The sequence below is a fragment of the Chelonia mydas genome, chromosome 9 (assembly GCF_015237465.2).
Source record: "Chelonia mydas isolate rCheMyd1 chromosome 9, rCheMyd1.pri.v2, whole genome shotgun sequence".
In the NCBI taxonomy this organism is placed as follows: domain Eukaryota; kingdom Metazoa; phylum Chordata; order Testudines; family Cheloniidae; genus Chelonia; species Chelonia mydas.
The window spans coordinates 37137501-37165371 of NC_057855.1; the positions used below are offsets into that span (position 1 = coordinate 37137501).

General features: G+C 43.3%; 1 protein-coding gene across 3 annotated transcripts in view; it reads left to right on the top strand.

The window, feature by feature from the left end:
• Window positions 1-27871, top strand: part of PAX3 (paired box 3) — a 118820-nt gene that overhangs the window by 33332 nt on the left and 57617 nt on the right. The gene's annotated exons all lie outside the window — the stretch shown is intronic.

Genomic DNA, 27871 nt, shown 5'->3' on the forward strand with positions numbered 1-27871 from the left:
TTAATAGTGCATTTCTGTAGGTTCCAGTGTTTATGTTGATTATAAAATGAAACCTTAACTTTGAATTTTCATGCTTTCTAAAACTTGTTTTGTTTTTTAACATTGTCTTTCGAAGACTTAAAGGCATAAATATGGGGTGGGGGTTGGGGGGAGGGAGAGGAAAGCCTGTCAGGCTTTTAACATAATTAACTAGACATTGCTGAAATGTCTGCAGATCTGTATAACTGCAACTCCAGCTTCATGAAGTTTTTGGCCTGGGAATTTCCTTTGGTTTTTAAAGTATATTTAAGGCTTGTTCAATGAAACCTGTCCTAGAAGACCTTGGAAGCCACACTGAGGGTACATCTTCACTACCCACCGGCTCAGTGGGTAGTGATCGATCTATAGGGGATCGATTTATCGCGTCTTGTCTAGACGCGATAAATCGATCCCCAAATCGACGCCTGTACTCCACCTCAGCATGAGGAGTAAGCGGAGTCGACGGGGAGCTGCTGCAGTCGACTCGCCGCCGTGAGGACGGCCAGGTAACTCGAACTAAGATACTTCGACTTCAGCTACGCGAATAGCATAGTGGAAGTTGCGTATCTTAGTTCGGAACCCCCCCCCCCCCCCAGTGTAGCTCAGGCCACAGACTATAGACAGTCTTCCGACTTGCTCAGGGACTGCAGCCAACCTTGCAAGGTGTGTAGGGATGGCTCTGATAAGTCAGCATTGGGCCATGTACACATTAAGTGGGCCAAGCAGAAAGTTATTCTCTCTATAAATTCTGCATCGCATGTAGCCATTAACAAGCTGTGTATAATATATGTAAACAGATTAATCAAAGCCAAAATGTTCAAACATGGGTGCTCAAGTTAGACATCTATATATGTATTTAGGCATCTAAATGCTTACCACGCATTGCTCACATAGACTTCATACTGATTGGGGAATATCATGCATTAAATGCACACATTTTAAAAATCAGGATATGAATGTGTGGAAGAAAACAGTTTGATTATGCTTGTCATGTTTTTTAACTAATTCTAGAATAATTTCTGTTCATTTAAGATTTAACTTGCTTTATACTACACACTGATATAAGTGCAGTGAAAGGCCAAGGCAAAATTGGGAGCTCATTTAACATACAATCTATTTTCTCTGTTTTTGAAATTATAGGGCTAAATCAATGTTATGCAAACACAGAACAGGGAAACTACTTATTCAGCAGATGCAATGTGATGGTATCTGATTGTGTTAGTTCATAGCAAACTCCAAGCATATATGCTAGTTATCCTTGTGTTTGCTCAATAGGTATGTTGTATCTTGTTGATGTAACATGCCATTAAATATAATTTAATCAAGGATTAAAATAATGGCAAAGTGGTCTATTTCACAGTGAAAATTTGTTTATAGTACTGTGCACTACTGTATTTGTATCAAAGAAGATGTAGGAACTATAAGCCCCATTGCACTGTTTATCTGAGAGGATAATGGACATTTCTGGTAGTTATTTCAGGTGGTATAAAAATGGTGCTAGTTGGTACAGTGGGTTAACGAGCTAGGCTTACCTCATAGAGTCACCTGAGTTCAAATCTAAGGCCGTAATCCTACAAACACTTGAGATAGGTTTGGCTACAAGGGCTGAGGAGTCAACAGGAGTCTTGCAGGAGTAAGGTATGCAGGAATTTGTTAATGCTAGTCCTGGGAGCCATTTGCTCATGCCAGAGAATAGGGGTTTGCTTCAGGCTGGGAACGAGTTTCATTTGTAGAACTTTGTTATGGTTAGATCCTGCAGACTCTTCTGCACTTATGTGAGTAGCGTTATTGAATAAGAACTAATCAGATAAGTAAAGATTTGCAGGGTCAAGCTCATAGGTTGTGGAGCATTATTAGTCTTTCATCAGCATTCTAACACACACACACACACACACACACACACACACACAAGGCACAGACACGCACAGGGAATACCGAGAAATAATAGGCCTTGCCATTTTTATTGTCAGTGGAGTTAGAGCACAGTAATTATTTCTAAACATAGTGTTCTCATTTTACTGGGTATACAACTTCCCTGCCGATATTCTAGCCAGACTGGGGTTGTGGTCCCAAAACTTAATAATATGTCTGGCATACAGGTGCTAGCTGCTATGTGGTTTCTAGAAGAAATGTTTGAACAGTAAGGTGCAGCTATATACTTTTCATTAGATATTATTAACCTAATTCAGACTAATTAGGTTCTTTAAATTCCTAAAACATTCACAGATATTCATATCAATTAATCACCAGAAATAATAAATAAATAAATACAAAGTAATTACATTAGGTAGCTCTCTTTCATCTATAACATGCTTTATAATAATAACACAAGTAAATCTAACCTCCAAAAAATCCAGAAGATTTGCTATAGTTTTTATTCTGAGAGTATTTAATCTCTATGGCTAGACTTCACAATTAATACACATTATTTCTTAGTAAATTATAGAACAGACAATCAGAGTTTCAAAATTAAAGTGTTAAATTATATGCAAAAATAAGGTTTCAAGTGTGAACAGGGAAAGTCAGGAAATGAAAAAGGGAAGGTTCCAATAGCAGCATTAATTTAGCAACTTTCATATTTGCAATTTCTTTCCAGGCTGCTAAATATATTACATTACATTTAACTTAGCTATATTGCACATCTTGTCATACAATGTTAGTACTAGAACTTCAACTTCGGAATTTTCTGGCGTTCTTGTAGTCAGAAATTTTCCCTTCTGAAATGGATACCCTTCTGATTTTCTACTGAGTGTCTTTCAATGTGTCCTTCAGTGACATACATATCATTTTTTCCCATTTACAAATAAAATAATTTTTTCCCCTATCAATCAGTACTGCAAACCCAACCTGGAATCTCAAAAGTCAAGCTGGTTTTTTTCCTGACTTGTGCATTACCACTAGTAACAAAGATTCTGCAACTGTTGGTGATGAATAAGACAATAAAATCTTTTGTTCTTTATTGGTTTTAGGATGCTAAAGGCTACAAAATGGTAAGAATGTATTTTAGGTACTAATTCTGTTAGTCATTCATCACATGATTAAGATGTGAGAAGTCCTGTTTGTAGGATCAAGGCCTAAGGCCTTGTTTACACACACTTTCTGTACCACTATAATTATTTTGGTTATGTGTGTAGTTTTATTTTTGTTTTTTTTTTTTACCAAAATAGTTATACTGATGCAACCTCTAGTGTGGATCCAGTTATACAGGTATACTTTGTTCTTTTTTCCATATGAGAATAGCTGTACTGGAATAAAGGACCTTTATACTGATATAATTTCATCCACACTAGGGGCATTGTACCATTTTCACTATACCATAGTAACTATACAACTTTTTAAAATCTAGACACTCCTTTAGTCTGTAAAGTAAGCAGATATAACCCTGATTATACACAGGCACAGATCTGGTAAATGCCATTTTTACATATTCCTCTTTCTGACCATAACTGCACTGTAATATAAGTTAAAATTTCACACAGGTTTTTTTGCATTTAATTTCCTCATTTTTTTTTTTTTTAAAGAAAAACAAACTCCAGATGTAGCACTATGGAGAAGTGTAATTTTATTCTGTGGAACTCCATAGGCTTCAAACAGCACCAATTTATAAGTAAGCAAAAAACAACCAACCAAACAAAAAACCCGATGTGTTGCTTAAATATTTTTGAAATGTCAGAGTGCCAGAGGCAATAAAGAAACTACAAAATCTAGTGCAACAGGCAATAAAGAAATCTACAAAATCTTATAGAAATGTTGTACTTTTTGGGCTCATCAGCAAATTTGAAATCACCTATAATTTCTATATTTTTTTACAAATGTATCCAGACGTGTGACCTTAAACATTTTCCCCCCTTTTCTTTCCCAGTGGGAAAAATGTCTTTTTTCCTTTCTGTTGCTTAACTCAAAACAGGATGAACAGATTTTCAACAGTCACTCAAAAAAAAAAAATTTAAAAAAAATCACCTATGAGCTGAGACCAAGCGTGGAAAGTTTAAGCTGAAAAAGAGGCATTTTAAAAAAGCTATAAGAGTGAATGGAAACAAGAAGGTTAGAATGGAAGTTGAGTTGCAGCCCTGTGGAGCTATCATGCAACATTTTGCAAAGGGTGAATGGATTTACTAACTCAATCCCATGTTGTTTTTTAACACATTCAGCTGTATTAACTTATTTTCTGTTGTCGGGATGTTTGTGTTGATTTTATTTGTTTACTCTGGGTTTGTTTGAACTAATCACCACTTAAGTTAAAGTCTCTTTGCCTTGCCCTCCCTCCTCTTCATGAAGCATTTAGCCATGGTGACCATTCAGGCATAAAAACGTGCTTATCTGCAAATGAATGGCAGCTCTTTGCTTCATTAAAGCCTCTTTCTCTTTTGGCACTCGCATTGTGACCCTTTGATATTAATTCAAAGGGCAATTAAAGAATGCGGCCCATCTTTGAAGTAAAGCATTCAGGGCAAGGAATGGGATGAACCTGGGACTCTGATGGACTGTGGACATTCAACAGGCCTTTTCAAGGCAGTTTGAAGTGATTCAAAGAAAAATGGGCAGGAGAAGGTCAAAGAGAAAAAAGGGGCTAAAGAAACAGTCTGTATTTGTTCGGAGTATTAGCCAAGCAAACTGCAAATAGCAACAAAATGAAACAGTTAATAGAGCAGCCAGACAGAGGCATGTCAATCACTTAACTTGAACAGCATTAGACTAACCAAGGCTTCAGTCCACTGTGTTATCTAATTATCTTGGGAAAGCCAGTAGCTGGAAGTAATAGTATTGTATTTCTTTCTGCTTACTGCTCAGAAAAGGTGATAAATACTCACTGCTTCAGAATTATTCAACATATATACATAAAGGGTAGTTTAATGTACACATAAAGGGTAGTTTAAAGTCGTAAAGAAAAAAAAACAACAACCACTCCCTCCCCCTCCAATAACCTGAGATTCCAAATATGAGCATTATCATGTTGAAAAATCTTGCAACAGTTTCAGGATTGCCGGTGGTGCGATCCCCTAAAGACAGACACATTTACAAATCTAACGTTTCTTCCAAATGCAGTTTTCAACTACATATAATGTGAAGGTTCAGACTTTAACCCATAATAAAAAGAGATAGAAAGCTGGGACTGGCTCTCTGTCACTACTTAATACACTTAAATTGTAGTACAGATAAGCCGAGCCTCCTGCATTATTTTGCCACAACACGGTAAATTAAGGACAAGTTTCAGTCTTCTGACAATTTTCCTTGGTATTGTAGATTAAATTAGACCCCCTAGGGCCAAATTTTCCAGTGGCATCCATTTGCACATGCAAAAACAAACACACAATTTTATTTGCACAGGCAGATGTGCCCATTGTTTTATTAAGTTGTCATTATTATTAAAACAAAGGAACAATAATATGTTTGCAATGTGAGAAAACACCTGACCTATAGATGCCGCTTATGCAGAGTTTTGCATAATCCTCTGTAAATGCATAGACATGTCAGAAGACTCTTCAAACACATGTTTCAGAGTAACAGCCGTGTTAGTCTGTATTCGTAAAAAGAAAAGGAGTACTTGTGGCACCTTAGAGACTAACCAGTTTATTTGAGCATGAGCTTTCGTGAGCTACAGCTCACTTCATCGGATGCAAGAGCTGTAGCTCACGAAAGCTCATGCTCAAATAAACTGGTTAGTCTCTAAGGTGCCACAAGTACTCCTTTTCTTTTTTCAAACACATGGACATTTTAAACATTATGGAGTGGGTTTCAGACTATTGTGTAATGTCTTAGTTAGGCATAATGGATTTTAGTTTAGATAGACCAGCAATTACTTCTGAATGGGTGAAATGTGCAAAAATAATTGAATTAGATTTTATGGCCCTGATCCTGGACACACCTATGCATAAGAATAACTTTCCTCTCATGAGGAGTTACACACAATAATAAGCCCTATGCCCAGTTGTGAATGACACAGGATTGGGTCCTATGGTATTAGGGTTATTGGTGCTAAAAGGTAACATTTGTGATGAAAGATCTGTTAAGAGTTTATTGCACATGTGAAATGGACAATATATTAAAGAAAGTACTCCATTAACAGCTGGAAATTTGCATTTGGTGGAAAAATAACTTTTGTGATGATAGGAGCACAAAAGCATCCAAAATCATTGAAATAGTAAATTAAAAAATCACTCATATGCTGAGACCATGCATGCTAAATTTTAACCAGGAGCAACTTTTTTCCTGGCTGAGTTAAATCCCCCCTTTTACATCCCCTTTAAACTAGAGTTTTGTAACAAGTACACTAACAGAGCCTGAGCTAGCACAATGGTGGTGCTAGCAGGCTCTGCCATAATATATAAAGGATAAGAAATGTCAACTACCCTTTCAGAGCATTAGAATTTTTACAGAATATCCTGTATTTGTCAGACACGGCAGAATTTCAAAGCTCAATACACGTCAATCTGAAAATGGCAGTACATATGCTACGCTTCACTGTCTAGGAATTCCAGTCGGACTAACGGTACAGAACCAATGAGCACTTTTTAAATTTTGTATGTATCCATCCAGATCACTCTGAGGGCTGGATCTAAAAATCGTTGACGTTGATATCCATTGATTTCAGTAGGGTTTGGATCAGGCCCTTATAAAGGAACTTTAGTATTAATAAACTTGATAAGGATTTATAAGCCAGCAATTATAAAAACCTGCAAATCACCTTAAAACTGAAAAAGATATAGCTGTGCCAGCTAAAGATAGCGAGGATCCCCAGAGAGTGAGGAAATGTTGGTCATATCATGTAGTCAATTAATTTTCATGCAACATTTGTATCATAGTGCCAGATAGGCTCAATGTGCTGGGAAAGTACACAGTAAATAATTTGGGCACTTCCTGGCACGCTCTTGCATATGAAATCTTGCCACTTGCAATGTGCTAGCTAGTCTTGTCTCATTGTATCCCTGTTTTGTTTGCTCCATCTGCAAATCTCACCTGAAAACATGTGTTGTCTTTTTGGCCTATATTTCTCCAGCTTTGTTATTTTAATGTTGTAACTGTGACTGTTTCCCTACCAAGTGAGAAGATGTGAAAGGAGAATACACATCCTAGGGAGTGTAGGGGATTATTAATTACATTCACTGATAGTATATCAGTCTATTAAAATGTGCTCATCAATGCTCTGAGCACATGTAGAAACTTGATTAAGATAGCCCCAATAGAGTTGCTGCATTTCTGTTCTAATATCCAGTGCTATGCACAGAGCCAAAAATGCCTGGATTAGATTGGCCAACGTAATCCATGGGAATCCCTGTCCCTAACCCCAGCAGATCCTTGCTCAGCTACATGGTGAGGCTTTCCCTTAGGTCTTGTCTACATTTCTGTGTGTTGTTTTTTGCACCATTGTATCTGCCCCAGACATGCTGTGCTGGTATAAAATGCGATTGGCTCCAGGGCAGCCTGTCCTGGTTTTAAACTGGGGTATATGCGTCAGGTGTAAATTACATTTTATACCCGTGTAGTACATCTATGCCAGGGGTTGTACTGGTGCAGCTAGTGAGGGTAAAAACAAAGCTTTCATGCTTCTCTCAACAGCTTTCCTCACAAGCAATGGCAGTACAGATGGCTTGTGGCCAGCCTGGGACTGGCTGTCCGGCTGCCAGTCCTTGCACTCTGTGACCCCACAACTGCACCGCTGAGGGCCCAATCAAAATCCCACTGAAGTCAATGGAAAGAATCTTATTGATTTGAATGGACTCTGGAGCAGGGGTGGAATTTTTACATGGATTTTTTGTGGGATGGGCTGGATAGAGAAGTTTTTTCTCTGGCTCAGGTGAGAGACTGAGCTGAAATTTTGCAGTTAGGGGAGGGTGGGTTGGGAAGTGACATATCTGTTTCTCTCTGCGCAGCTCCACCATGGCTGTTTCTGCACACTTGCCCTTTTCCACCGTGTACAAGAATGGGAGCGCAAGGACTTATTTCATTTTTTTTAAGTAGTTGAGGAAACAGTTTGTGTGAAAAAAGAACAGGAGTACTTGTGGTACCTTAGAGACTAACAAATTTATATGAGCATAAGCTTTCGTGAGCTACAGCTCACTTCATCGGATGCATTCAAATAAATTGGTTAGTCTCTAAAGTGCCACAAGTACTCCTTTTCTTTTTGCGGATACAGAGTAACACAGCTGCTACTCTGAAACCTGTCAGTTTGTATGAAAGACATTCTAAAAAAATAAGGGCATATTGCACAATAAAGTGACACGCATAATCCATTGGTGAAAATGCGTGCAAAGCAGTACAGTATTTGAAAGTCCCATACAGCCATCTTGTGAAGGTGGGATACCTGAAATGAAGGTCTTTATTCGGGCCTTATTCAGTCCTATTCCCATTGATTTCAATGGGCATTTTATTTAAGTGAGTTTCTCAGGATTTGGTTCTAAGTGAGAAGTAAAGAAATGTATCCCAAATATAAAAATATGGCAACTGACAAGAAATTGTACTTAAGGGCTTAATTATCAGCCTGGGGTTAGCAAGCTTCTCTCTTGCACTCCCAGTGATTTGTGGCCATAATTTAGGCCATTTAGAGATCAAAGTACCTGGCCTGCGGATACAATCAGATGCGTAGATGTCTGAAAGGGCTAAACTGAAATGGGGCTGATCTGTGCACACAAAATAGCAAGTTCAGAAGCAGAAAGGCCGTTATGGGAACCTGAGAATGTGGCCTGCGATACATTTTTTTTAACAATGATAGTTGTCATCTGTATTTCAGTAGCCCTTAGATGCCCCCGGTGGGATTGAGGCTCCCTCGTACTTGCTGCTGTACGTACATCTAGGACACATCAGCATGACGAGCTGGAGTGTGATTCCCCTGCTCACATACAGATGCTAACTGCCATCAAGCTTGTGTAGTATAAATAGTGCTGAAGCCACAGCAGCTCGGGTCACGGCAGCGGAGGCACTGCACGCATTATCTGTGCCGTGTACAAACCTGCCTGAGACCGGCGGGTACCGATTCGGTGGGTACTTCTGCTGCCACTAGCTGTGATACAGTGGCTACACTGTTACATGTTCACGAGCTTGGAGAGAGCTAGTGTGAGCATGTGCATGCGAGAGTGTAATCACACCTCTCACTGGTTGTGTAGATGCAGCCATAGTAAGAGACAGTCCCTGCCCTGGAGAACTTGCAGGTTAGGTAGATGAGACAGACAAAGGTGGGGGAAGGAAGTAACATTATCACTCTTTTCATGATGGGGAGCCCAGACACAAAGAGATTAAATGACTTTCCTAAGGTCACACAGGGAGTCTATGAAGAACTTTGAACCCCAGGTCTCCTGAGTTCCAATGAGTGTCTTAGCCAGGAGATCACCCACTATTTTACTTTGTCAGCAAGTGTGTGTGTGTATGTGGGGGGGGGGGTCTTTTAAGTAACAGTGGGCTTTAGAAGACTAGTTTGACATTTTGAGAAAGTTTTCCTTAACAAGTGAACCAGGAGTGACTCTAGCAGGGTCACGTACCTAACATCATCTCTTTTGGGGTTGAACTGGGCTTGACCAAAAAAAAGACATGCTAGTAGCTCTGTATCTCCACAGACCATCATTTGCCATGTCCCAGTGCTCCTTGTTGGGACTGGAATCCTTTGATTTGATGGCTCTCCTTACCAGCCACTGATTGCTATAATGCTATGCATACTCTGTGTATTTGATATACCATCTAAGCATTGGAAAGTGCTCCTTCTCTTTCTGCGACCTCTCAGTCCTGATGTAAAACAGACAGAAGCACAGCAATTCCTGCCACCATGTAATATGATTCCAGGAATTAGAAATTTCCATCTCAGAATGTACTAGGAAGTGGGGAACGTGCCCAGGAAAACAATGATGTTCTGTTGGGCGTACTGTATAAGCTGTCTCCTAATGTGTGTGTATATATATATATTTTCACTTAGAAGCCAATTTTAGAAGTACTTAATGAGCCTGTTAAGATGTTTCCTTTTACAAGAAGTCAGTCTAGGAATCTTAAGTATCAACTGCCAATTGGCACCGAATGCCTGAGCCAGATTCTGCAGTGGGAGTTTTGTCATTGACTTTAGTGGCTGTAAGATCAGATTCTAAATGTAGCATCAAGATACCAAAATAAGCCTACCCAGTTGCAGAAACTTAAAGCATTAATGGCTCTTTTAAAACTAGAAATGTTATAGAAAGGAAACTCCTTAAAATATATTAATTATTATAGCTTTTATAAGGACTCTCTGCTTCTGGTAGCATCAAATCTCTTGAGTTACAACTACAGGGAATTTTGTATAACATAGTAAATAAGGCCTAGAGAGCAACTTCTAGATTTGTTTCTTGGGACAAATCTTGTCACCAGGAAAACAAAGAAATGAAACAAACTTCTCTCGTAACAAAATTCAAATCCAACCAGGTTAAAGATCTAGGAGAAATGCTTTAATAAAACCAGGATCAAAATTAATTACAATTAGAAAATAAGTATTTTCCATTTGAAAACAATTGACAAGGCTTAGGAATCAAGTCTGTGGTCAAAGGTTCTTGATGGCCAAGTCAAAGGGCACTAAGAGATGTATATTAATGCATGTCAGTTTCTAGATTCTAGGGTCAAGCAGTAGTTCATAAAAGAAACAAGGCATCTTAAGAAGAAGTGTTATTAGCAAACATCAGGTCAAAGTTTATCTTTGGGTCAGTGTGTACTGAAGGCTCTCCATTCATTGTCTGAACACAGGCTTTATCCTTAAAGCTGCCTCTGTGCAAGGTGTTTAGGAGGAATATATATTCACTGAGAAAACCTGGTAAGATTACAAAGTGTTCTGATGAACAGTGAATCAAACAGGGGTGCTCTTAATACTGAAGAGAAGACTTCAAAGTGGGTGATTTAAAAAAAAAACCACACAACTTTGATTTTAATCAAAAGATAAACATAGTTTTGAATGTGAATACAGAGTTCCCTGCCGCACCTTTGCACTATTGCCTTCGCCGGCAGAGCAAAGGCACAGGAAATATAGTTTGTTTCCTGCTAAAAGAACAACTATTGCAAATATCAGGCCTTTGAGGTGCAGACATTGCCAGTCCTTCCCATTGAATCTTCCTGGAAGCCAGGCCTTTCCTGAGAAGTGAGTTTGCTAGCTCATCCAATTTACAATGCAGCTTCTGCAGTTCTGCTCTCCTCTCTTCCCACAGCTCTGCGTGTGGGAACCCCCTGAATCCAGGGTAACCACAGTCACTGGTGCTCAGCGAATCAGACCTGGCGGTGGAATGCTCCTGCTGTGTAAGAGCACACAAAGGCTGCCTACTTGCTTTGACAAGTCCTTGCTGCAGAAAATCCTGGCAGTCTTTTGTGCTTCCTGGTTTTGACTCATTTTGGTTCCATGCTAAGATGCTCCCCATTGAAACAAAAAAATGTGGAATATGGTTCTTTTAAATTAATTTATTCCAATGGCTTTAGGAGAACCTTCTGCTGACTTTCGAAACAGCTCAGTTTAAATGGTGTTCTGTTGGTTATGCCCTTGATTATACTCTATTAATAAGAATTATAAATGTGATTGATCGGTAAAGGTAATTATATTTGCATCAAATGGTGATTAAAATATAATGTGCAATGGTAAGTGGTTCTTAGAAATATCCAATTTGACAAGAAATGGCAGAGAAATCCGTATCCATTGGATTTTACTTAAGTATTGTGAATATCATATTCCCTATTGTGCACTTAGTATTCAACATTACGCTGCAAAGACCTAAACTCCAGAGACACCAATTAGCATAATGAAAACCCCACAGTGCTGATAAAAATGGTAATGTGGTTTTTTAGTGTGGTTACACCAGAATAGTTCCAACCTCTTTAATAAAGGTGTTTGACTATATTTGCAATACTTTACCACGAAGTTGTGAAGAGAACCAGAGGCGAAAAAGCTCGCTCTGCATTGTGACTATGGTAAGAAAGCACAATATGCAATGCATTATAAAAATGCCTGAAGACAGCGGGGTAGATCCTCAGTTGGTGTGAATTGTCCCAGTTCCATTGACTTTGCCTTAGAAAGTATTATTTGTGTCTGAATAGATGTTAAGTGCTTCTGCAATGGAGTGTCATATTAAAGAGAGAGGATTTGCAGAGTCAGACTCTTGCTTCCTGAAGTAGTCCCATTGAGTCCAACGTGACTGCTCAAAGGAGTAAGAGTTTGTTTGCATGACTGGCTTCATCATTTTTCATGTGAGACCATTTTGCCATCGTGATCTTAACTCTTTGTACTGTTTTTTTATAAAACATTTTGGGGCTAGACTCTTGGTCCAAACAGAGCTAAGCTGATTTACCCCAGCTGAAGATCTGGCCCCTATTTGTAAATGCATAGACATCAGTTATTATTACACAGTATACAAGGGCTAATATGGTGCTGATCTACAGCCCTTAAAATCCCAAGTACGATTGGTTTACAATGGGTATAAGCCAATGCAAAATTTGGTTCAGTATGTTGGTGGACTGGAAGGAGTTTGAAGGGAAAGTGGGGGAGTGGGAATCTTGTTTGTGTCATACCATTAGTCCATTTCAGTCAAATTTATCCCTGGTTTCATTCCACTGAAGTCAGTGGAGTGATAACAGGGATGAATTTTCTCCCGTGACTTCTCTAGGATGAATCACATGACTGAAAAGAGCAAGATATGTCCCTGGGTCTGTACACAGATAATTAATTCAATGAGCCATATCTTGCTCCTAATGAAGTCAATGGCAACACTCACTGATTTCAGTGAAAGCAAATTCTGGCCCAGTATCTACCTACCAATATAATAAACAAAGAAATGAAAAGAAGAAAACAACTGAAAGCTAATTAAGACAGGGGTCTGAGAGACATTTTCTGTTTATTCACAGCATGGAGGAAGTTATGGTCAAAGCAGTAGTTTCAATGTCTTTGGATTCTACCCTTCAACTTATCAAATCCCACCTTTTTAGTATCTTAATTGCTATTTAACTATGATTTTAAAAAGCACAATTGCCTTGTTTGGACACAGGTACAGCCCTCGGGCTCCTGGAAAGTTGTCAACATGGCCCTTAGTTGGGCAAACTTTGGTGTTTCTGGCTTGAAAAGTAATGATCTGGGCTGGAGGAGACTCGGAGGTTTCGGTTTGCTGGGGTTCTTACTGCACTTTTAATGGTTTCAAATTATATGAGTTCAGTTCAATCTCCCTGAAATTCAAATCAGAATTCAGGTTTGAAAGAACACAAATATTCAAAGGGAGGCTCAATCAGTAAGTAAGTTCCACCTGGTTTCACACTGAAACCAGAGATGGGCAAGACCCCAGATACAAAGGTCCTTCAACTTTGGATGGGTTTTTATCGAGATCTGGATCTGTACTTTGTGCTGCAGGCTGGCCTCTAACTGAAGCCATGCAAAACCACACATTTTGGGTGGCTTTGATGCAAAACCAGAAATAGTCCTCTGTGTGTTCAAAACAAAGTCCAGGGTCATGTGGAAGGATCCAAACCTTCTGACAAACTTTGGCTCTTTCAAGGTTGTAATGAAAATGCAAGTTATGTCATAATTATTTTGCACAATTCTCTATAATAGTGTTAACAGGTAGGGGGTGGGGGAGAGATTGTTCGCCTTTTCATGATAGTTATGTGACTACTATGCCTTTTACAGTCTGTGTCTTTGCAGAGCCATGCAGCCATGTTCAGTTCAGTGCAGACTGTCAAAGGAGACACTCGGCACTCTCTCTCATGGAGGTGCTACTTCTGTTCTGACCTGTTTTTTGTTGTTCTCTTAGTTTAAAGTAAAGGTCAAACTGACCACAAGCCTGTTTGTCCTTTATGTATGGATCTTCGTATGTGGAACAGCATAAGAAGAATTCTGATTGGCATGGGATTGAAAGACAACATAAAGATGGCATGGAAACTAAAATTAGACTCTGTTTTGATTAAAGTAATGAAAAATGTGTTTTGTCTGTGTGCGCGCGCTCTGTGTGTGTGTGTGTGTGTGTGTGCTTTTAAGAAAAATGGAGTTTTTAATAGAGAATGAAACTTTCAAAGTAGTGCTATGAATTTAGCAACGCATTTTCCATTACCTTAACAGGACAGCATAACTTCTATTAACTTTTAATGGCAGATGGGTGGTTGTGCTTTTAAAATCTCAACCTGATCATTTACCGTGGGTTAAATGGGATAGTAGTACAAATGCATTTACCTATGAGGATGCTGGTTGAATTACATGACTATCACCACAGTATAGTGAAAATGAGAAGTTTGGCTAGAAGTTATTTTTGGTGGCCAAACTTAGACCATGATATGGAAAGGCAAATTAGTCAAGGTGAAAAATGCAGTTGCCATTGAAACATGCCAGAAATGTTTCCAAGACCTAGTGGAACTGAGCCATTAACTGAGACATTGACTACACATTAACTTTCTGATAAACAGCTGCTTTAACTAGGTGAGTAGAAGTCGTCTACGTGGTGACCACAACTTTGGTCATTTCTTGTTGTTGCACTGGAATTGGGGCTAATTTCACTTCTAGATCCCACAAACTCCTGCAGATGAGCATGAAGTTGTTAGACCCAAGCCTTGCCTATGACTTTTCAATGACATTCAATTTCAGGAAAATTGGCTTAATTGAACTGTGAACTTTGAGTGGAGGGACTTGTGAACCCACACAAGGTGAATTGCACACTTGTAATCACTAACCACTTGAAAATCCAACTTGGAAGTGTTCACACAGCTCTAATTGTGACTCACTTAATGTTTTCTGGAGTGATGTCCTTTTTCCTTCTCCAAAAAAAGTAGTTCATCTGAAAAAAATAAAACTGACATAAAAGGGCTTCCTATCCTGAATGCTGGATATGGAAAACAGAACATTTTTCTTATTAAGTACATCAAATGTCATATTGAGTGTACTTGGATTCAGTTCAGAACATGGAGCCTGGTTCCCTGCAGCAACAGAATCAAAAACTGGTCTGAGTCTGTGCCGCTGGGACTGGAGATGGCGTGGGAGTGTTTGTGTTGGAGTGTTGTCTGAGTAGTGTGGGAAAGGAAAAGATCAGGGAGTCTCTTTGTAGGGGAGACTAATTTAGCGAGAGCAGGAGGAATTAGGATTGGGGGACCCTTAAAGGAAAAGGATGGCCTCAGTGGGAGTTAAGGGAAACAGTATTTTCTACAGGAATTGCAATTAGTGGGGGGTGTTCGAATTTACCGGGGGCTGAAGGTTAAGGGGTGAGACCATGAGGGTGAAGGTGGCTGTATGGCACCATAGTAAAAACTGAAAAATGTTTCGCAACCATTTTATTAGATTTAACTCATGCTTTAAAATCATCACACAAATTAAAGTTGGCTACTCAAGCCTTCTATGAAGCATGACATCTACATCTTTCTTGGTTTCTTCTTGTAATTTTGTACAGCTCTGTTAATGAACTTCTCAAATGCAGTGAGTTCATCTGTGGTGTCTTCTGATATATCTGGTACTTCCAGTTCTTCAACTGATATGTTCATTAGTTCATGCACATGATCAGGCAGAAGGTGACTTCTTTTCAGAACACAAAATTCTATTCAATGCTAAACTGTAGCTGTTGTGACTGGGAATAGCAAGAGGATGAATTCCTACTTCTTTCATCCCAGAAAACATAGTACAGAGCTTGGATCGAGCCACTAAGTAATGATAAAAAAGAAGTTGAAGTTAAATTTTCATTCATTCATTGTGTGACATTCCACTCTGTGTTCAAATTCTCTATTCTGTCCTGATCACATGGCAGGCCCATTGCTGGTAGTTCCTCACTCCACTCAACCGTTGGTGTTTTATAAGGCATCTGTAAAAGCTACATAGAGGTTGAGTAGAATCCAGAAGTCTCTGATGTAGATTTGTAAGAATCAAGTTTGTGTACTTTTTCAGCTGTCTTAACCAGCACTTCTTATCCTCTTCAGTTAACGATTCAGTATAAGTGCCTTCATTAGTCAACTTCTGGACTGAAGTCTTTGCTTCTTCAAGTATGTTTTCAATGGATATCTCTCTGTTTGATCCAAGTATAGCTTTTGTTGGTGGACAAAGATCTACTACTGTTGTAGCAGATGCCTGGATGGCATTGTTTAATGACCCAAGTGGTTTCAACAGTAGACTTACAAGAGAAAGAATGGTGATTGTCTTTTTTGAACCTAGTAGCAAAAGTAGTCCACCAGCCCCTCTACTTAGATCTGTCCCATCTTAGTAGATACTTTCCAAAGCCAGTAATAATGGTTGCAGTAATTTTAAGATAACAGCCAAGAATCGCTCATGAGAAAGCCAGTGGGTATTCCCAGGTTGGACTAATTTGAACTTCAGTCCCAAAGCATCTTCTATCATTTCAGTCTTTTTGGACTCTTTTTGTAAAAAGGGTATAAAGAAGACACAAAATTTATGGCTATTTAAATGTCTTTTGAACATTCTGCAGCTCATACTAGTGCTAGTTGAGTAGATCTTCGAATAATAGAATTGTAGGACTGCAAGGGACCTTGAGAGGTCTTCTAGTCCAGTCCCCTGCACTCAAGGCAGGAGTAACAATTATCTAGACCACCCCGACAGGTGATTATCTAACCTGCTCTTAAAAACCTCCATTGACAGAGATTCCACAACCTCGCTAGGCAATTTATTCCAGTACTTAACTACTGTGACAGTTATGAAGTTTTTCTTAATGTCCAACCTAAATCTTCCTTGCTGAGATTTAAGCCCAGTGCTTCTTGTCCTATCCTCAAAGGACAATTCTGAAAACAATTTTTCTCCCTCTTCCATGTAATAACTTTGTATATACTTGAAAACTGTTATGTCCCCCCTCAGTCTTCTCTTCTCCAGACTAACCAAACCCATTTTTTTCAATCTTTCCTCAGAGGTCATGATTTATAGACCTTTACTTATTTTTGTTGCACTCCTCTGGACTTTCTCCAATTTGTCCACATCCTTCCTGAAATGTGGCTCCCAGAACTGGACACAATACTCCATTTGAGGCTGTATCAGTGCTGTGTAGAGCAGAAGAATTACTTCTCATGTCTTCCTTAAAACATTCCTGCTAATACATCCCAGAATGGTATTTGCTCTTTTTCCAACAGTGTTACACTGTTGACTCATATTTAGCTTGTGATCCACTGTGACCCACAAATCCCTTTCTGCAGTACTCCTTCCTAGGCAGTAATTTCCCATTTTGTATATGTGCAACTGATTGTTCCTCCCTAAGTGGAGTCCTTTGCATTGGTCCTTATTGAATTTCATCCTATTTTCTTCAGATCATTGCTCCAGTTTGTCCAGATCATTTTGAATTTTAATTCTGTCCTCCAAAGCACTTGCAACCCCTTGATATCATCTACAGACTTTATAAATGTACTCTCTATGCCATTATCTAAATCACTGATGAAGATATTCAACAGAACTGGACCCAGGACCAATCCCTGTGGGACCTTACTCGATATGCCCTTCCCGCTTTACTGTGAATGACTGATAACTACTCTCTGGAAATGGTTTCCAACCAGTTATGCATCCACATTATAGTAGCTCCATCTAGGCTGGGGTGGGAAAATTTTTTGGCCTGAGGGCCACATCGGATTTCTGAAATTGTATTGAAGGCTGGTTAGGGGAGGCTGTGCCTCCCCAAATAGCCAGGTGTGGCCTGTCCCCTGCTCCCTATCCGACCACCCCTGCTTCTCGCCCTCTGACGGCCCCCTGGGACCACTGCCCAATCCACCCCTCCCTGTTCCCTGACCGCCCCTGGACCCTCCGCCCCTGACTGCCCCCTGCCGCCCCATCCAACCCCTCCTCTCATTCCTGACTGGCCCCCCCAGGACCTCTGCCCCATCCAACCACCCCTTCTCCCTGTTCCCTGACCGCCCCCAGAACCCCTGCCCCTGATTGCCCCCTGCTGCCTCATCCAACTCCCCCTCCTTCCTGACTGCCCCCCTGGTACCCTTGCCCTCATTCAACCCCTCTGTTCCCCACCCTCTGACCGCCCTGACCCCTATCCACACCCTGGCCCCCTGACCACCACCCTGAACTCCCCTGCCCTCTATCCAAACCCCCTGCTCCCTGCCCCCTGACCGCGCTGCCTGGAGCATCGATGGCTGGCGGCGCTACAGCTGCACCACTGAGAGCACCAGGACAGGCAGCCGTGCCGCCCAGCTGGAGCCAGCCATGCCACTGCACAGCACAGAGCACCGGGTCAGGCCACGGCTCTGCAGCTGCGTGGCCCAGCAAGAGCCAGCAGCCCCATCGCCCAGAGCATTGCGCCAACAGCGCAGTGAGCTGAGGCTGAGGGCCAGGAGCTCAGGGGCCAGGCAGGAGGGTCCCGAGGGCCACTGTAGTTTGCCCACCTCTGATCTAGGCTATATTTCCCTAGTTTGTTTATAAGGTCATGCAAGACACTATCAAAAGCCTTACCAAAGTCAATATATATCTCATCTACCACTTCCCCCCATCCACAAGGCTTGTTACCCTGTCAAAGAAAGCTATTAGGTTGTTTTGACACAATTTGTTTTTGACAAATCCATGCTCAGTGTTATTTATCACCTTATTATCTTCTAGGTGTTTGCAAATTGATTGCTTAATTATTTGCTCGATTATTTTTCTGGATACTTGAAGTTAAGGTGGCCTCTGCAGCGTGTATAGAATAGATTGGGGTTACAATTTTCTCCAAGCAAAGTTTGTACTCCACCATGTCTTCCAGTGAAGTTTACAACTACGTCAAATGTGCAAGCAGTCATCTCTTTGGGATCCAATTTACAAGCATATAACTCTAAGATGCGGGTTATCACGGATGCAGCCAATGTGTCTTTTATAACCTGAACATCTAGAAATGCATCTACTGGCCTACCACTTGCATCAAAATAACATTTGCAATGACTTAATACTAATCACGCATTTGTAATGGTACATTCACCAGCCATGTATGCAAATTTTTTGAATGGGGTGAGAGAGTTCTTTACTTTTTCAACTGCTGCTAAATCTTTCACTGTTGCACTGCATGATTCTAATCAGTTACTTGAGTTTCTTGCAGAAAGATAGTGAGCATTTGCCCATCTTGTTCAGAACCAGTGTCCAACTTCAGGGTTAGCAAGTGATGATGCACTTACCACACGCTACAGACTGCAGGCCAATGTTATCTCTAGTTTTAAATAGAAAGTATGATGCAACAGCCATGTTCACATAAACTGTTTTGTGTCTCCAGCATTCTTAACAGCCTTATTAAGTACTTCTAAAATTGGCTTCGACAGTGACTGACTTATATGGCTTTCTGCATGTTGATGCAGTCCAGAGGCTTGGTGCTTTTGCACCCTTTTCACATAGTTTGTTAGCATTGGCTTTCCTGATTGGTCTGACAAACTAAGCTCCTCCAGTTTTACCAATTGTAGCAGTAGGAAGCTTACCTTCTTAAGCTTTTTTTTGCAAGTAGTGCACCTGTAGCCATCTTTTATAACGTCAATAAATGGGAAGAGTTTGGCCAACAAACATCAGGAACAGCCCTTAGGTTGTGGAGATACTGTTTCTTCAGTAGGTAGCTGTATTTGTGCTTCGGGCTATTCAAATGTAGATATACCACTTGAACCTTCAGATGACAGGCTTGTATATTCTTGGTTCTTGGTATGTTCTTCATCTTGGTTGGTTTGACCACTGCGGGAGGGGGAGTGATGGGGAAATTTAGGAGAGGGTGTAGAGAAATCCCTGAAGGGAAGGATCATCCAGCTTTACAAGTGGAGGGCTGGGGTCACTGAAAGTGGAGAGGGACTGAAGAGTGTTGTAGATGAAGGGATGGCATCAGGGTCAGCAGAGAGAATAGGAAAAGACTGAGGGGCCTGCTAGTGGAAAAGATAACCTCAGTGGGAGCGGGGAGGGACCAGAGGAAGAACAGAAACTCTTAGGTGTGGGAAGATTTCAGTGGGAATAGGGAAAGGTCAGAGGAGGACTGGTTATCTCTTGGAGGTAGGGATCAGAGTGGACCAGGGCAGCAGCATGCGTTAGTTGGATGACTGGCCTCTGTTTGTGCAGAGATGGTGTGCTTATTGGGTTTCAAGGACAGGAGGGAGGAATGTATTGTGGAAGGACTCACCAGAGCAATTTTAAAGTGAGCAGAAATCATCGTGCTATCTCACATCTAGCTTATTTGAGTACAATATTCATATTGACCAATTCTATAATCTTACTTAATTGAGGTTCCTGATACATAAACTATGAGGAAGCAATATGGCCACTGGTATAGGGTCAGCATTTGGCCTGATAATAATCAGTAACCATATACATTTATTTGGATAGTTTATCATTTTAAATGCAAGTAGGGTATGCAGAGGTTAGTCCATCCAATTCCTCTGTTATCTGGAACTTTGTATTTTGCAATAGATCTTCTCATCTAAATAACTTATACACATTATATTCCAAAGAATTTAAGGAAGATTCCCAAAGGGAACCTAAAGAGGCCCAATGGTTAACTTCTTTCCACCTACAGAAAGCTGCCGGATTCACAGCTTTCATGGTTTTTGAGTCAGTTTTGTACCCATCAAGCTATTTTAGCATCATAGAGTAGCCAGTAGTTGACAATTGGTCTGGCTCCTGCTGCAGTTGAAGTTTTGCTATTGATTTTAATGGGAACAAGATTGGTGCCTAAATCAGGCAAAATTATTATTAATTCTCCCTGCATATAGCTGCAGCTGATATCAGCCTAACAGTTCTACAAATGCTTGGCATAGTCAGGCCCACTCTTTTAAATGATAAATAATTTGTGAATATTACTGGAGCAATTGCTTACAATTATTAAAGCCTTAAGAAACACGTGGCTGCATGTCACAGGATATGTTTGGTGACCAACAATTACATGTTGTCCATCCATTGTGTGCTCCGTTATAGCAGTAAGAGGTAGAGACAGTGGTGAGCTGGAGCCGGTTCGCACCGGTTCACTAGAACCGGTTGTTAAATTTAGAAGCCCTTTTAGAACCAGTTGTTCCGTGAGGGACAACCGGTTCTAAAAGGGCTTCTAAATTTAACCGGCCAAAAGTGGCGCCCTAGGCAGAGCACCCACCGGCAGCTCCCCTCCCCGCCCCACCCCCCGGCCCGGCCCTGGCCCCAGCCCCAGCTCACCTCCGCTCTGCCTCCGCCTCCTGCTCTGAACGCGCCGCCCCGTTCTGCTTCTCCGCCCCGCACCCCAGGCTTCCCGTGAATCAGCTGTTCGTGTGGGAAGCTGGGGCAGGCTGAGAAGCAGGCCACGGCTTCCCGCTCAGGCCCAGGGAGGTGGAGGTGAGCTGGGGCGGGGGGCATGAGGAGGGCCGCCCGCACTGCAGCAGGTAACCTGGGGGGGCGTGCGCAGGGGAACCGCTCCCCGCCCCAGCTCGCCTCTGCCACCCTCGGCCTGAGCGGGAAGCCGCCGCTTGCTTCTCAGCCCTCCCCAGCTTCCCGCCGAAGAGCTGATTCGCGGGAAGCCGGGGGGCGGAGAAGCAGAGCGGGGCGGTGCATTCAGGGGAGGAGGCAGAGCAGAGGTGAGGTGAGCTGGGGCCGGGCGCGGGACGGGGAGCTGCCAGTGGGTGCTCTGCACCCACCAAAATCTCCCCATGGGTGCTCCAGCCCCGGAGCACCCAGGGAGTCGGTGCCTAAGGTGCCACTTTTGATGTGATCAGTGGGGGAGCGGCCACTCCCCCTGCTCCCCGCCAGCTATGCTCCCCTGCCCCTAGGAGCCAGAGGGACCTGCCAGATGCTTCCTGGGAGCTGCCCCTGGTAGGCACCGCCGGGACTCCCCACCTCGCCACCCGGCAGGTGCCTCTGGCTCTTAGGGGTGGGGTAGGCACCCACTACGGTGGCCCATGAGACCCTCCTGCCCAGTTCTGGGGGCAGTCAGGGGACAGGGGAGGAGGGTGAATGGGGCTGGGGGGGGCGTCAAGGAACGCGGGGGGGTTGGATGTGGCAGGAGTCCTGGGGGGCAGGTGTGGGCAACGACCCCCTCGTGGGGTGAGGAGGGAACCCGTTGTTAAGATTTTGGCAGCTCATCACTGGGTAGAGACACATTGCTAGGGATGAGGACATGTTGCACTGCAAAAGCATCTGTAAAGTGGATGCATAATGCAAAAGGGGGAGCAGGAATAAGGTACCAAGACTGGCCCTTACTAAACCTGCAGAGTACCTTTATGTGCAACGTTTGCTCCCTCTGTGCATTCCTGCAGCCTCTTGTCATTGAGCATGGCAAGGCCCCTGCTCCTCTTAGGGTATGTCTACACTACGAAATTAGGTCGAATTTATAGAAGTCGGTTTTTTAGAAATCGGTTTTATATATTCAAGTGTGTGTGTCCCCACAGAAAACGCTCTAAGTGCATTAAGTGAATTAACTCGGCGGAGCGCTTCCACAGTACCGAGGCTAGAGTCGACTTCCGGAGCGTTGCACTGTGGGTAGCTATCCCACAGTTCTCGCAGTCTCCGCTGCCCATTGGAATTCTGGGTTGAGATCCCAATGCCTGATGGGGCTAAAACATTGCCGCAGGTGATTCTGGGTACATATCTTCAGGCCCCTGTTCCCTCCCTCCCTCTGTGAAAGCAAGGGCAGACAATCGTTTCGCGCCTTTTTTCCTGAGTTATCTGTGCAGACGCCATACCACGGCAAGCATGGAGCCCGTTCAGGTAACCATCACCGTATGTCTCCTGGGTGCTGGCAGACGTGGTACTGCATTGCTACACAGTAGCAGCAACCCCTTGCCTTGTGGCAGTAAACGGTGCAATAGGACTGGTAGCCGTCATTGTCATGTCCGAGGTGCTCCTGGCCGCGTCGGCCGGGAGCGCCTGGACAGACATGGGCGCAGGGACTAAATTTGGAGTGACTTAACCAGGTCATTCTCTTTAGTCCTGCAGTCAGTCCTATTGAACCATCTTATGGTGAGCGGGCAGGCGATATGGACTGCTAGCAGTCGTCTTGTACCATCTTCTGCCAGGCAGGCAAGAGATGAGTATGGCTAGCAGTCGTATTGTACCATCTTCTGCCGAGCAGCCCTAAGATGTGGTTGGCATACAGTCCTTCTGCACCGTCTGCTGCCAGCCAAAGATGTAAAAGATAGATGGAGTGGATCAAAACAAGAAATAGACCAGATTTGTTTTGTACTCATTTGCTCTCCCCCTCCCCCCCCGTCTAGGGGGTTCATTCCTCTAGGTCACACTGCAGTCATTCACAGGGAAGGTGCAGCGAGGTAAATCTAGCCACGTATCAATCAGAGGCCAGACTAACCTCCTTGTTCCAATTAGAACAATAACTTAGGTGCACCATTTCTTATTGGAACCCTCTGTGAAGTCCTGCCTGAAATACTCCTTGATGTAAAGCCACCCCCTTTGTTGATTTTAGCTCCCTGAAGCCAACCCTGTAAGCCATGTCGTCAGTCGCCCCTCCCTCCGTCAGAGCAATGGCAGACAATCATTCCGCGCCTTTTTTCTGAGCGGACGCCATACCAAGGCAAGCATGGAGGCCACTCAGCTCACTTTGGCAATTAGGAGCACATTAAATACCACACGCATTATCCAGCAGTATATGCAGCACCAGAACCTGGCAGAGCGATACCGGGCGAGTAGGCGACGTCAGCGTGGTCACGTGAGTGATCAGGACATGGACACAGATTTCTCTGACAGCATGGGCCCTGCCAATGCATGCATCATGGTGCTAATGGGGCAGGTTCATGCTGTGGAACGCCAATTCTGGGCTCAGGAAACAAGCACAGACTGGTGGGACCGCATAGTGTTGCAGGTCTGGGACGATTCCCAGTGGCTGCGAAACTTTCGCATGCGTAAGGGCACTTTCATGGAACTTTGTGACTTGCTTTCCCCTGCCCTGAAGCGCATGAATACCAAGATGAGAGCAGCCCTCACAGTTGAGAAGCGAGTGGCAATAGCCCTGTGGAAGCTTGCAACGCCAGACAGCTACCGGTCAGTTGGGAATCAATTTGGAGTGGGCAAATCTACTGTGGGGGCTGCTGTGATGCAAGTAGCCCATGCAATCAAAGATCTGCTGATATCAAGGGTAGTGACCCTGGGAAATGTGCAGGTCATAGTGAATGGCTTTGCTGCAATGGGATTCCCTAACTGTGGTGGGGCCATAGACGGAACCCATATCCCTATCTTGGCACCGGAGCACCAAGCCGGCGAGTACATAAACCGCAAGGGGTACTTTTCAATAGTGCTGCAAGCTCTGGTGGATCACAATGGACGTTTCACCAACATCAACGTGGGATGGCCGGGAAAGGTACATGACGCTCGCATCTTCAGGAACTCTGGTCTGTTTCAAAAGCTGCAGGAAGGGACTTTATTCCCAGACCAGAAAATAACTGTTGGGGATGTTGAAATGCCTATAGTTATCCTTGGGGACCCAGTCTACCCCTTAATGCCATGGCTCATGAAGCCGTACACAGGCAGCCTGGACAGTAGTCAGGAGCTGTTCAACTACAGGCTGAGCAAGTGCAGAATGGTGGTAGAATGTGCATTTGGACGTTTAAAAGCGTGCTGGCGCAGTTTACTGACTCGCTTAGACCTCAGCGAAACCAATATTCCCACTGTTATTATTGCTTGCTGTGTGCTCCACAATATATGTGAGAGTAAGGGGGAGACATTTATGGCGGGGTGGGAGGTTGAGGCAAATCGCCTGGCTGCTGGTTACGCGCAGCCAGACACCAGGGCGGTTAGAAGAGCACAGGAGGGCGCGGTACGCATCAGAGAAGCTTTAAAAACCAGTTTCATGACTGGCCAGGCTACGGTGTGAAAGTTCTCTTTGTTTCTCCTTGATGAAACCCCCCACCCCTTGGTTCACTCTACTTCCCTGTAAGCTAACCACCCTCCCCTCCTCCCTTCGATCACCGCTTGCAGAGGCAATAAAGTCATTGTTGCTTCACATTCATGCATTCTTTATTCATTCATCACACAAATAGGGGGTTGACTACCAAGGTAGCCCATGGGGGGTGGTGGAGGAGGGAAGGAAAATGCTACACAGCACTTTAAGCACAGCACTTTAAAAGTTTACAACTTTAAAATTTATTGAATGCCAGCCTCCTTTTTTTTGGGCAATCCTCTGTGGTGGAGTGGCTGGTTGGCCGGTGGCTCCCCCACCGCGTTCTTGGGCGTCTGGATGTGGAGGCTATGGAACTTGGGGAGGAGGGTGGTTGGTTACACAGGGGCTGTAGTGGCAGTCTGTGCTCCAGCTGCCTCCAGCTGTGCTCAACCATACACTGGAGCATACTGGTTTGATCCTCCAGCAGCCTCAGCATTGAATCCTGCCTCCTCTCATCATGCTGCCGCCACATTTGAGCTTCAGCCCTGTCTTCAGCCTGCCACTTACTCTCTTCAGCCCGCCATTTACTCTCTTCAGCCTGCCAGCTCTCCTCCCGGTCATTTTGTGCTTTCCTGCACTCTGACATTATTTGCCTCCATGCATTCGTCTGTGCTCTGTCAGTGTGGGAGGACAGCATGAGCTCAGAGAATATTTCATCACGAGTGCGTTTTTTTTTTTCTTTCTAATCTTCACTAGCCTCTGGGAAGGAGAAGATCCTGTGATCATTGAAACACATGCAGCTGGTGGAGAAAAAAAAAGGGACAGCGGTATTTAAAAAGACACATTTTATAAAACAGTGGCTACAGTCTTTCAGGGTAAACCTTGCTGTTAACATTACATACATAGCACAGGTGCTTTCGTTACAAGGTCGCATTTTGCCTCCTCCCACCGCGTGGCTACCCCCTCAACCCTCCCCGCTCCCCGTGGCTAACAGCGGGGAACATTTCTGTTCAGCCGCAGGCAAACAGCCCAGCAGGAACGGGCACCTCTGAGTGTCCCCTGAAGAAAAGCACCCTATTTCAACCAGGAGACCATGAATGATATCTCACTCTCCTGAGGATAACACAGAGAGGTAAAGAACGGATGTTGTTTGAACGCCAGCAAACATACACTGCAATGCTTTGTTGTACAATGATTCCCGAGTACGTGTTACTGGCCTGGAGTGGTAAAGTGTCCTACCATGAAGGACGCAATAAGGCTGCCCTCCCCAGAAACCTTTTGCAAAGGCTTTGGGAGTACATCCAGGAGAGCTGTGAATGCCAGGGCAAATTAATCCTTTCACATGCTTGCTTTTAAACCATGTATAGTATTTTAAAAGGTACACTCACCGGATGTCCCTTTTCCGCCTGCCGGGTCCAAGAGGCAGCCTTGGGTGGGTTCGGGGAGTACTGGCTCCAGGTCCAGGGTGAGAAACAGTTCCTGGCTGTTGGGAAAACCGGTTTCTCCGCTTGCTTGCTGTGAGCTCATCATCATTATCATCATCTTCTTCGTCCCCAAAACCTGCTTCCGTGTTGCCTCCATCTCCATCGAAGAAGTCAAACAACATGGCTGGGGTAGTGGTAGCTGAACCCCCTAAAATGGCATGCAGCTCATTATAGAAGCGGCATGTTTGGGGCTCTGACCTGGAGCGGCCGTTCGCCCCTCTGGTTTTCGGGTAGGCTTGCCTCAGCTCCTTAAGTTTCACGCGGCACTGCTTCGGATCCCTGTTTTGGCCTCTGTCCTTCATGCCCTGGGAGATTTTGACAAAGGTTTTGGCATTTCGAAAACTGGAACGGAGTTCTGATAGCACGGATTCCTCTCCCCATACAGCGATCAGATCCCGTACCTCCCGTTCAGTCCATGCTGGAGCTCTTTTGCGATTCTGGGACTCCATCATGGTCACCTCTGCTGATGAGCTCTGCATGGTCACCTGCAGCTTGCCACGCTGGCCAAACAGGAAATGAGATTCAAAAGTTCGCAGTTCTTTTCCTGTCTGCCTGGCCAATGCATCTGAGTTGAGAGTGCTGTCCAGAGCAGTCACAATGGAGCACTCTGGGTTAGCTCTCGGAGGCCAATACTGTCGAATTGTGTCCACAGTACCCCAAATTCGACCCTGCAAGGCCAATTTAAGCGCTAATCCACTTGTCAGGGGTGGAGTACGGAAATCGATTTTAAGAGCCCTTTAAGTCGAAATAAAGGGCTTCATTGTGTGGTTGGGTGCAGGTTTACATCGATTTAACGCTGCTAAATTCGACCTAAAGTCCTAGTGTAGACCAGGGCTTAGAATAGTAAGATGGAAGCCACCTGGAAAGCCTTTTCAAGTGCCGTACTGTGAATAGCTGGCACCTGAGCTGATCTACTCTGTTTCTTTTTGGAAACTTATGGGGTATACAGGGATGGGAGCTGTGTGCATATTGATTTTTTTTTTTAAATTATAATTATTCTGTTTTCTCTTCTATTGTGCGTTCTGGCTTCTGATTTGAAATATACTCTCTACATTCACCAGCAAGTACATTCAATCCCTGCTTCAGGTTAATTTTAGCCAAATTATATTCCTGAGTGAAGATCAAGTGTTGGCCTCGTATTTTTCATGTGCTTCCTTGATGGGACTCTTGGTACACTTTGGGCCAAATTCTGCCGGGAGTTATACTTTGTGCAACCCACAGAGTGTAAATCAGGGCAGAACTCAGCTAATTTTACTTGCATTGTTTTAAGCTGGGATATTCAAAGGAGCTGAAGGGAGTTAAGTATATAACTACTATTGAAATTCAGAGGGACCTGGGCACCTAATTCTCTTGGGCTCCTTTGGGTATTGTGTTTATATAGGGAGATTTCTATGTGGTTGTTCACATTATTTTTCTGATGGCCATCATGGGGTGTTCCTATTTCAATGTATAGGGCCAAGTATTGCTGTCCTTTACTCAGTCAAAATTTACATGGATACCACTGGGAGTTTTGACTGAATAAGAACTGCAGGATTGGATCCATTGTGAATGCTGGGAGGATCGGTTACAGTTTGACTTGTATGTTACCCTGCATTTATCCGAATGCAACAAGACTGGAATGTTTTTTTTATTTTATGGGAACCTTGTTAAAATGGATGCTGTTTATTTCCCCATATTAGTGTAAGTAGGACCCCGTCA